This window comes from Grammomys surdaster, unplaced genomic scaffold (genome assembly GCF_004785775.1).
Source record: "Grammomys surdaster isolate TR1022 unplaced genomic scaffold, NIH_TR_1.0 206, whole genome shotgun sequence".
Classification (NCBI taxonomy): domain Eukaryota; kingdom Metazoa; phylum Chordata; class Mammalia; order Rodentia; family Muridae; genus Grammomys; species Grammomys surdaster.
This window is the reverse complement of record NW_021604651.1, coordinates 3,132,777-3,142,645: the sequence shown is the minus strand read 5'-3', so window position 1 is coordinate 3,142,645 and position 9,869 is coordinate 3,132,777. Positions and strand designations below refer to the sequence as shown.

Below are 9,869 nucleotides of genomic sequence, written 5' to 3'. Positions count from 1 at the left end.
ATAATGAAATGAGATTCTTTTTAAAGTTATTGTATAGACATTACACACTTTTACTACTCATAATTTGGATTCTCCATGTCTGTGGTTTGGAGGTACTCTCTTCCTACCAGTTTGGCAAGATCTATAATTGTAGTGAAATGTGTTTCTGTATGTGAGCATAGCATCGAATGTTGAAATCCAGAAGCAAACAATAGTCAGGGATCAAAATCATAGAGCTGTCCAACAACAAACATCTACTTCCTAGGAGGTGTAATCGGCAATGTCAGTAGTCCCACTTGCATAGCTTCAATGTGGCTTTTGATTTTCTTAACAAATAGGGGTTTGCCTCAATTTCTAAGACCAAGGTGTTACCTGATACTTTGGCTATAAATTTCTAGAGACCAATTCGACCTTGTTTTTATACTGTTGGCCCTCAACCTAGCCATTATTCTCATTATTATGGACCTGAACCCTAGCCTTGAAAATCATCTCTTGTGATGATTCTCGGCTTAGTATATTCTTCATATTTTTAATAAATTCTTTATTGACCATATTGACACCTAGCCTGTATTTATTTACAACCCATTTCTACTTCCCTTCTCTAAACTTGTTTCATAAATATGACACAAAATGATTTTAACCAGTTAAATTAACTTTAGCATTCACAATCTAAATGTTTTATATATATGTATATGGGAAAACAAATTCCACTAAATGCAGGCCAGCATATGTGATGAAAGGACCCTTGCTCACTGCTGGAAGGGTAATAGATCTTATTACTCTCTGCTGTTTAAATACGGAGTAGTTTTCTTTATTGTCTCTGGGTCTTGGTCAACGGGATATTAGTAAACGTAATACACTAACAAATATTTCCCCAATTTCCTGCTAGTTCAACATGTAGTGCCAGATATTTGATTAGAAATTAAAATGTTTAGTTCATGTGTCTTGGAGTATTAGACTTTTTTACTTAATTTAATTTGTATAGGTATATTTTCAAGGAGTATTGAGCAAGAGTATAATGTGACAGTATCTAATTTTCAGCTGAGCTACTAACTACATTTTTTGTTGTTAAATTGGTCATATAGCTCTCTTGGTTCTGGACTAATCATAAGTGAAAAATGAGCTATATGCACCATGAATTTTTATAACTTTTGAAGAAATTAAATTATTACACTAAGAATACTCTTATCCTGTATAAAACACATAGAGGAGACATTTCATGTGAAACTCTAAGTGAAGTTAGCACTTCAGATTTATCAAGATCTTCTAGGCACCAGGAAAACCCTAACTATAGCTCTAACTTTAACCCTAACCCAAATAAATTTCATGCAATTCCACAGAATGTGAGAGCAAATGTGGAGAATAGCATGAACAACAAAAATATTACCAAAATTCTCCTGTGAATATAAAGCATAGATTCTATGAAATCCAGCATTAGTCTATGGAGTATTAAGGGCTAATACATTATAAGTATGTTTGGTTTAATATAGAAACCTAAGTGTTTATATAAAATCTAAAAACTGAATAATTACAAGAATGTAGAGACATAATGTATAATCTGAAATCTTTTTTCTTTTCCCTCTCTTTTCTTCTCTCTTTTCTCCTTTCTTCCCTTCTTCATTTTCTTTATTCTCTTCATTTTTTCTTCTTTCATTATTTTTATGTGTGCTAGAAATTAAAGTCTTGAGCATGTTTGGTGAGATTTCAAGTAGTACTTGCTAATCCGCACAATCAGTATTCAGAAAACATACTGTTAACACTCTGTGCCATTTAGTGACAAATATCTTTTTGTTTTGTTTTGTTTTTATTTTTTTAATTAATTTATTTTTTCAAATCATAATTTTTACTCATTCACACAGGGGTTATAAACACAAGAAGGCAGTACGTGGGGAAGGGGATAACACTGGAGCGTGGGTGTTCAGGGGGAGTACAGATATCTTTCAGAACAGGATATTGGCTGGGTGAAGGTTCAGGGGACAGGTCACTATGACTCTGCCTATGATTCACTTGTCCTTATCTAAGTTGGTATTATCTGCCAAGGGTACCTATTTACAAGGTCTACGACTACTCAGGCTGTTAAATTTCTACAAAAGCTGCCTGTTTACAATAGCTTATAGCCATCTGTTTCAATGTTTTTCCACAGAGACCCAAGACTTGCTGTTAGTATACATGTAAGACAGGCCTATTGCTGATTTTAGGCCTATGGCTGACTTTAGGCCTTCAGTGTATAAGCAGGGCTGCCCCTGACATCTCCTCCCTTCTCTAAGTATAGAAGGGCTGTGGTGATTCTAATCTTGCAAAGGCAGGGATAGAGGCCTGAACTTCAGTAAGTGAAAGGTGGCAATTATCTTAATAAAACATAAATGTCATAAAAGGAAACTTAAAAATATGTGTCTGAGTATGTTACCTGCATTTGTACACCACACTACATGAATATTAGATACCTAAACATGTCAGAATAGGATGTCGGATTACCTGGAACTGGAATGGCAGTTGTAAGCTGCTGCATGAGTTCTAGGAAGGGAAACTAGATCTTTTGAAAAGGAGCCAAAGGAGCCAGTGTGCTTAACTGCCGTACTGTATCGCCAACCCTAAAAGGAAACCTTTAAATTTAATATCTATATAATACAAATAGATTGTAAAAATCACTTTATACTGGTATGTATTGGAAGCACAGATAAAAATTAATGTTTTCCTAGCAGTACTGGACATTAGACTCAACAGGTTGGACAAAACATCTCATGTTATTAATATAAAAGAGGCTCAGACCAATCTCACAGACTGCTTGGGGCGATCACACAGCTTGGGTGGATAGGGCTTCAGAGTTACAGTTTTGTAGTATGTTCTGCGCCACTATTCTAAGCTGAGGTTTCCTGCAGGGTTTCACTTGTCCCTTGCTTGATTCTAACTTTGAAAGCAGCTATTCTGTAACATAGTTCTTTTTAGAGAATGTGGTGAATACCAGATATCTTGGTTATCTTGAACCGTCTTTGGTCATTTACTTTCTGATACTTTTTAAGGTTATTCATTTTAAGTAAACTGCTTTGCCAACTCTTTATGTTTGAGGGCCATGCTTAACAAACTACATCGATTATTCCAACTTTATAGTTAAGTTTGTAAGCTAGAAGAGCAAGCTTTTTTAAGAACTATTTTTTCAAGTCAGTTTTAAAATTAGCTTCTTAAATTCCTCAATAGACATATATACACATCTTAGAAGTTTTGTGGAGGGCTAGAGAGATGGCTCAGTGGTTAATAGCACTGACTGCTCTTCCAGAAAGTCCTGAGTTCAATACCCAGCAACCACACAGTCGCTTACAATCATCTGTAATGGGATCCAGTGCCCTCTTCTGGCATGGAGCATGGCTCCAGCTGCATATGTAGCAGAGGATGGCCTTAGCTGTCATCAGTCGGAGGGAAGGCCCTTGGCCCTGTGGAGGGGAATGCCTGGCAGTGAGGCAGGAGTGAGTGGGTAGGTGGTGGAGCATCCTCACAGAAGCAGGGGGAAGGGCGAATGGGAAGAGGGATAACATGTGAAATGTAAATAAATAAGATAACTAATAAAAAATGTCCAGGATCAAAATTTCCAGGTAGAAATATTTTATTAAATATTTTTCAAGAATCTGAGATGGATTGTGTTTTAACTAGTTATAATGCCATCTTTTTTCTTTTGATCTACAGAAAACACACTCATTATGATAGCTATAATAGCTAACAACCTAGAAGTTACTAGTGAGCAGATAATGGATTAAGTATCCTATCCCAGGAAGCCTGTCTACTTTTTTTTATGATCAATTTCCAAGGCTTTTCTTCATTTCATCTGATTTTTAGTTCATTCTGTCTGTCTGAGTCATTCTTTGATTTTTTTCTTATAACCCTTGGTAATTATAACTTAGGCAAATGCTAGTTGAAATAAGCAGAGGCAAACAACAAATTTAATAGGACAAATTCGTTGTCAGTAGATGGCAGAGACAAGAGAGACTATGTCAACTGTCTGTTGTGGTCTATGATCATTTGAATGATTAGTGGCCTAACATTCCCTGAAAATAGCAAGTCTGAGACAATCATAAGTTTGGTGCCAGGAAGGCCTGGATTGGCTCTCAGATTAGGAAGCAAGCCTGAGACTAGAAGAATTCTGCCTGAGCCCATGAGCCTAGGGTTGGGGTGAGCCAGAGACAGACAATCCTTGCAGTAGACTACTCAGGTGGGCCCAGACAAGGAGAATGCCTGAGAAGACCACCACAACAGTGCCATGGGACCCAAAGTTGGAGTTAGCCTGTGATACGACACAGACCTGGGAGGGGGCAGACTATTCCTAATATGACCCCAGCCTGGCTCCAAAATCCTGGCACCAAAATCTGTGGCTCTGCAGTATCAGGGGTCTCTAACAACCAAAAGCAGGTCAGACATCCCTGATCTGGGATGCCACCCAGGGATATATTGATATCTGAGGGCTGTGTACTGGTTCCACCACTCACCTGGGTCTTGTTGGAGAGCTGGCCCTGGAGGCATGAGAGCAGAACTGTCTATGCCCCTCAACAACTGCAGCAGTCAGTAGAGTGGGGCCCTGCACCTCACCTAACCAGCACAATAGAGCTGATGTCAGGGGATCAGGCAAGATGGTCTGAGGGTGTGGGCTGGAAGAGCTATTCCTGCCACTTCTCTGCTATGCAGTAACATGGGCAAAGGGGAGATGTCCCACCTCTGAAACACACCTTCACCTATGGCAGGCAGGAGCATCATTGGCCCTGTACCTCATCTGCTGTAGCACTCAGGAGGGCAGGTTCTGCACCTCACCTGGGCATCACAGTAACTCTGACCCTGGCTGTGGGGTTATGGGTAAGCAATACCTGAGGGAGTGAGTGTGGGTAAGCCAGCCCCAACTCTTGTCTGCTCTGTGGTGGTGTCAGCAAGGGAGAGATCCCTTACCTTTGCCCTTGCCACTGGTGGCAGGTAGGAGAGGTGGTTCCAACAAGGTAATGAGAACAGGAGAGTTGGTCCTGCACCTCTCTTGGATAGCACAGTAGAGCTGACCCTGGATGTGGGAGTTGCAGGTGAGCTGACTGCAAGGGTGTGAGTGCAGGAGAGCTGGCCCTGATGCTTGTCAGCTGGACTGTGGTGCAGAGGAGAGAGAGAGAGACACCCTCCTCCTCTCATACTTTACCATCTATGGTAGGCAAGAGTGCTGGTCTGTGTTATGAGAGTGAGAGACCTGGCCATGTCTCTCATTAGCTGAAACACTCCAGAGACCAGGACCTGCACCTTAGCTAGGCAGCAGGGTAGTGCTGGCATTGGTTTCTAGTATTGCTGCTGAGCTCACCTTGAAGGTGTGAGAGTGGGCGAGCCACCAGGCTGACCAGATCAGCTAGCCCTCAGTCAAGAACCAGGTTTTAAAATGGATCCATTCCAACATCTACTCCATCAATGAAATGCTGGAACACATGAAAAGGCCAGTCCCACATATCCAAAACCACAGGATCGCCATGACACAGGGCAACAACAAGCTATCTTAGAGGAGTCCCAGTGAAGTTCCAGTGTTGATAACGGAGCAGAAGCCACATGCCTCTTTTCAGACTAACAAGTCATTGCAATGAACATTTGTAAGCAAACAATTGTGGTCAAAAGAGTATACTGTGGGACATAATGTGATACACTCCGGCTTCCACAAGTGGATGTTTCTGTGTTGCAGGGGAAGTTGCAAGTGTGGACGGCAGGTCTAAAAAGAGCTGGAGATGAGTGAAGTTGGGTGCAAGATGTGAAATTCACAAAGAACCAATAACTAGTTTTTTTTTTAAAGGACAAACCTAAAAATGAGATGTCAAAGAAAAAAGTGTGTGAGAAGGTCAATTCTATTCTGGTGTTGTGGTTTGTATGTGAAGTGCTCCACAATTTGATGGCTTAGATAGCTGACAGGATTTAGGGAAGAGGCAGGCTCTTGAGGACTCTGGCCTATCCATTAATAGAATTCACAGTGTGAGCTAAACCAATGCGGTGCTGAAGGAATAGGGGTTTATCCCTCCAAGAATTTCTGACTGAAGAAGCTAAAGTTTGCTATCAGCAGAGTGGAAGCAGTAATGATAACATCAATGAGAAGAGATGAACTCAGTAGCTGCAAGTAAAGAGAGGCAGACAAAAGTACTTTTTTTTTTTTTTATCTTCCTTGTACCTTTGTCAAGATGCTACCCATTGGAGAAGAATTTCTTTGTTATTTTTTTTTTCCTGGAAATTCCACTTCAGACTCATCTAGAGATTTCTCTCTTAGTTGATTTCATGTCTCATCAAGCTGACCATGAAGATTGGCCAACAAAACATGCAATATATGAAAAGGTGACTTATTTCTGAATATATTTCACAGTAGATTTTGATGAAACTTATTTCTGTCTATGCTGATCAATTAGGAGTATGGCAGACCCAGACAATATGAGACAGGATACTGCCATATTAATCCATAGGAGAGGTACTTGTTTGGGTCTCGAGTTTTTTATTTTGTCTATTCAAAGCAGATACAGACACTGTCCCTTTTATCTTTTTTCAGATTATCTTGACCAACACAAGAACCACCTAAAGCGGCCTATAACAATAACTACCTAATCCTGTCTCAGGCCTCTTCCATTCCAGTGTGACATGCCACCATGTGCTACACAATTGAAGATTTTCAGACATTTATGGAATTTGTTGTTTTCTTGAGAAGCAAACCAATCAGAGATAAGTCAACATCAATTCCACAAATCTTGCCAAAAATATAAACAGAATCCAGGACAACTATCTAGAATTGTTTTCTATACATATGCAGCTTTGTTTTTTATACATAAGCAGTAAATATGAGACTTTTGGTAAGAGAAGTACAATTTTGAATTATACTGAGAAAAGCAGGAAATATGGGTGTGGGTTCATGGTTTCAATAATGTCAGTTTTTCATGTCAGGAAGGCCTGCTAGATTAGAGCTGTGTACATCATGGTGACTACAAAGGGAAGAGGGGAGAGAGAAAGAATTAAGATTAAGATATATTCCCCAAGGACTTTCTATCTTTTGCCAAGTATTGTTATATTATTCTATTAACAAGGGCTCTAATGAATAGAATAGCTCATTAGAGCCTGCATTATCTCAATACCTCAGTGCATTATGTCACATACGCACTCAAGGTGTGTGTCTTAAGTGTTTGTTTCAAGCTACCACCAAAATATGCCTGGTTATATAAGTTTATGTCATTTATCACTAGTGAGTTTATTTCCAAAATTTAGCATAGGAAACTTTAATTTAAAATTAATGTCAAGCCTCTGAATTTATACTGATTTTATGACTCAGAATAACATTTCTTTTACATCCATGACATTCTTAAATTGGATCTATATCTATGCAATAGGTACCAGATGCAAAGTGGGAGGGAGATGAGTAAGTGTGGGGACCTAGTTCTATGGGATGTGAAGCCATCTTGTGTGTGTGCCTCTGGGAATTGAAATGGCAATCAATACATTTTGAATTTTTTAGCCTTCATTCATATCTTGGTTTATCATAGGAGTGAAATAATTTCAGAAATGGACATCAGATATTCTCTGTGTTAAAAGTCAAGGACTTCTCTAAATTGTAGCAGTGACAGACACAATCCCATTTGTCCACATTGTTCTGCACCGTAACAAGATATCCTGTTCCTAGGGGTGAATGGTCAGACAAAAGTCTTCAGGGATGTGAAGATACCCTTTGGCTGGTATTTATCTTGCGGGTTGTTTGGTGAGGAGTATGGGGACTTCTCAGACTGTCCTCATGTTCCCTCCTTTGTTCTCAGAAGCACATCACAACCCTTTTCTTTAAATTAAACCTAAAATGACTAAGCTTGGAACAAGTCCATGCAGCCAGTAGAAAAGGTCATAATCTCATGGAGGGTGGAATTTTTCTTTGTCAACCAATTTCATATTAATTAGGCTTCATTTCTTTATTGTTTTATCTGCTGTGCTAAGCACATTTTCTACCACTTCTGGAATCTCCTGGGTTTCACTAGATTCTTCTGTTGTGCTAAAGCTCACATTTATTATGGAGAGAGTGTATCACTGTAGGGCGGTGGGCTGGGAGAAGCAGCTGGGTGCCTGGTTGAGCAAAAATCTTGAACCCTGGACCTTTATCAGGACGGCAGGTGTTCGGCTTTGCCCCCAGGCCCTGGTTCCTTTCACTCAGCTTCAGCCCTCCACAACCCCTTCCAAAGAGAGGTCTATGACCATCAGTCACGAGGAACAGTGCCTCAGGCTCTCCCATGTGTAGATGAGGAATCTCCAAGCTCTCAGACCAAGCCAATAGGCGTTTTATCTGCTGCCAGACCCTAACCCACCCTAAAACTGTATATAAGGGCTCTATTAAGGTGAAGTAAGATGGTGTTAGAGAATCATCCTGGTGTCCAAGAGTTTCTGTCTCAAGAGCTGTAACACTTGGGGAGAGATCTGCTCTCCCGGAACCTTCCTGGGGTACCAAGCTGCTTCCTTGCCAGTTAGCCGGCTTCCTATCGACCCAGTCCAGGCAGGCTCAGCGAGGAGAGACAGGTGCAGCACTGGGGAGTGACCAAGCGGTGACAGCGGAGACTTGGGCAGAGGCAGCAGTGGGGGCAGGCAATCTCCCCTCCCTGCTCGCACTCCGTGCCCTTGACCCAGTCCTCCCACACCAGGCCAGGCCAGAGACCAACGGACAGTGGAGACGCTGGAGGAGGCAGTGGCAGAGACAGTAGCGGACCCTCCCTGCTCTCACTCTGTCCCTAGCCGGGAGATTGTCGTGGGACACCCTCTGGAACCAGGGACCCACAATACATCATTCACTATTAGTCTTAGAATTCACAAAATTTTTGGAGACAGGGAATTCTACACTTAAAGATATAACGCAACATTCTTGAAGAGCTACTCCAATAGCAAGGAACATCTTTCTCCTCTGACTTCAAAGCCATTATCTATGTTTGGCATATCTTGATGCATGAGGAACATCCCACGATGTTCATCCCATGATCTTAATGTGATGTCAGAAAGAGACGATTGTGTATGCTACAGTGATCCTGCATAGCTTAAAAGAATGAAGAGAATTTTTCCCAATAAAAGTTAGTCACAGAGGATTCAGAGTGCAATTATCAGATTGGATTTTTCGTCTCTTCATCAGTGATTGAGGCTGGAATTGGTATAAGTGCTTCTAGTAGTCTGATTTCATGGAGTGGACAAAGTAGGGACCAAAGCCTGCTTGGAAGCTCTGACTGAAAACTCATCCCTAAACCCTTAACTGCTTTTTGCCACAGAAACCACTTCATTATCCCCAGAGATGTATGTACTTTAAGCAGAAGATGAGCTATAGAAGGCACAGTGGTGATTCTTCTGAAAGTTATCATCATGGCCACATTTACTGACACACAAGCCAAATGTATGAAACTGTCAGTTAATTTTTTTATATATGGTCTGACACAGAGTTTTGGATCTGTTTTTCTTTATCTTTAGGCCCAGACAAGCAGTCACAACTACTTGTCCTCTGGAAGGAAGATATTTTTTTCCTGGTGTTTAGTGGAGGAGTTCTGGTATATAAAGCTTCTGACTATCTCCTTTATTCTTGAGTTGGGGAACAAATAGTCCTGTTCTTAATGTCAGATAAGAAGCTCTCCTTTCAGCAATGTTCGTAGAATTGCTTTCTGGTGAACCTTTTCCTGCTTTCTACTCCTCTAAATGTTCTAGATGTATCTTCCACACTTAACCTCACATTGACCCTGTAGAGCAGGGCACCACTGTGCTTGAGAGGATGAGATCAAGCTGAAGGGCTAAAATGCAAACTTAGAACTGCTCGACCCCAAAGCCTGTGCTTTTAAACCGTCATACCACACAGCCCTTTTAAGACATGAAAAAGGACATCTGCAAAGTAACATGTGCAAACATAAACA

General features: G+C 40.8%; 1 pseudogene; it reads left to right on the top strand.

Moving 5' to 3' along the window:
* The first annotated feature begins 3,927 nt into the window (after positions 1-3,927).
* Positions 3,928-4,014, top strand: LOC114624448 (annotated as a pseudogene).
* Positions 4,015-9,869: the final 5,855 nt, after the last annotated feature.